Source organism: Gossypium hirsutum, chromosome D13 (genome assembly GCF_007990345.1).
Source record: "Gossypium hirsutum isolate 1008001.06 chromosome D13, Gossypium_hirsutum_v2.1, whole genome shotgun sequence".
Lineage (NCBI taxonomy): Eukaryota > Viridiplantae > Streptophyta > Magnoliopsida > Malvales > Malvaceae > Gossypium > Gossypium hirsutum.
The window spans coordinates 25,648,378-25,650,546 of NC_053449.1; the positions used below are offsets into that span (position 1 = coordinate 25,648,378).

The 2,169-nt window shown below is 35.0% G+C and overlaps 1 non-coding gene across 1 annotated transcript; it reads left to right on the forward strand.

The window, feature by feature from the left end:
• The first annotated feature begins 444 nt into the window (after positions 1–444).
• On the forward strand, positions 445–551 carry LOC121225852 (small nucleolar RNA R71). The gene has a single exon (XR_005923756.1). It is a non-coding gene; the product is annotated as a small nucleolar RNA R71 (small nucleolar RNA).
• Positions 552–2,169: the final 1,618 nt, after the last annotated feature.

Below are 2,169 nucleotides of genomic sequence, written 5' to 3' on the forward strand. Positions count from 1 at the left end.
TAGAAGTTGGACTGGGGTCCTTGTCGACTCCTATTTTGGTATTGGTTCCCCACACAGTACACTAAAAAAGGATTTGATGGACAATTCTCAAAAGAATGACCTTCCCTACAGTACACAAATGAAACTATTTCAAACGGACTTGGTGGCTGAGCTGCAAAATTATTAGTACTATTAGCGGTAAACTGTTTTAACATAGAGGAAATAGACGATACCTGAGTTGATAACGAAGTGAAAGAGTCAACTTCATGAACTCCAGCTATACGTCTTCCTGAAGCTGTTCGATTTGTTGGCCATTGATAGTTATTACTCGCGATCCTCTCGATGATCTCATAAGCCTTATTATAAGACTTAGACAAAATTGCACCATTCGCGAAAGCATATACCATCAATCTTGTATGTGCATTGAGACCATTATAGAATGTATCCAACTGGATACAATGAGGAATCCCATGATGAGGACACTTACAAAGTAACTCCTTGAATCGCTTCCAAGCCTCATACAAAGACTCGTCATCCAATTGTTAGAAAGTTGTGATCTCGTTCTTTTACTTAGCGTTTTTGCTAGGTGAGAAATACTTAACCAACAATCTCTCTACTAATTCTTGCCATGTAGATATGGAACTTGGTGGCAATGAATTGAGCCATGCTTGCGCTCGATCTCGCAATGAGTACGAAAACAACTTCAACCTCAGTGTGTCTTCAGTCACACCAGCTATCTTGAATGAATCACTCACCTCCATAAACAATCGAAGGTGGAGATGTGGATCTTCTGTGGGCATACCACTAAATTGGCCCACCGTTTGTAGCATTTGAAACATCACTGGTTTCATTTCAAACTGAGTTGCCTCAATTCTGGCCTTCTAATTCCTGGGTTTAACTCACTGAAAAGTGGCACATCATATTGTCTGATGCATCGATCCCTATCATCAGTAATGAGGATAGGATTTCGTACATGATCGGCTTCATTACTCTGGTCTTGATTCTGATTTCCAAGGTCCATCTCAACTTGTCTTTGAGCTGTTCATTCACGTCTTATTTGTCTAAAAGTTCGCTCAATTTTAGGGTCTACAGGGAGTAAATCAATAATTCGATCTATGCTCATAAACACCTGAAAAGAAAATCACAAAAATTAAAAATAATAAGTTAGTAATGTTAGAAATAAATTAAATTGAAAATAAATAATTTCAAGAAAGAAAATGACTATGGCAACAGTTGACAATCCCCGACAACGGTGCCAAAAACTTGTAACGTGTAGGTTTGTGCAAGTGTACACAGTCGTTATCAAGTAATAAGTAAGTATTGAGTTATCGTCTCCACAGGGATTGTATTTGTGCTAAGTCACTTGATTTGTAAAATTATATTAACAATTTGGTAAATAAAAACACAATATAGTTGAAAAGTGGTGATTAAAAAATATTAAAATAAATGCGAAGATCCCTAATGCAAAATATCCTAATTGTGCAAACTAAATGAAATATATTTTAGTAAAATTAAACACAATTTTTCATCAATTATAACATAAATAAAATAGGACAATTACTTTAATTAAACTCAATTTAGTATCAACATGCTTAATAACATTCGGAAAAACATTCCATGGCAACTCGATCTTTCATGAGCTTGGAAACCATATTAGATCCTTTCGGAATCCTTGAGTTAGTAAATACGCATTTTATTATCCTTATTTACTAAGGGTTTCTTAGTATTCTTGTGAAGTAATAGGGAGGTGTTAGGTTTGAAACAATTTAATCACACAAATCTAAAAACTATGCAGAGAACAAAGCTTGGTCAGAGTTGTTATGCAACCTACAATTTAATCAGGTCAGGATCTAAATTGAGCATGCACATTTCAATTGTGTGTCCATTAGCCGTCGTCTGGTCAGGATCGCTCAGCTAATTCAAGTGCATTCCAATCACGTATAAACGAAATACAGACTTGATTTTAATTGAAAGCATGATCGATTGAGGCACAAACATTATAAGCATGAATCAAATAAATATTATTTAATGAAAGCAATAATCCTAGCTTAAATAAAATTAAGCTAAAATTGTTGTAAACAAGAAAAAGGAACACATATCAAACATCTTTAGATTAAATTAAAGAAAAGAAAGATTAAACCAATTCAGAGTGGCTGTCACCCAAGACTCTAACTGATGAGACTCCTTCGC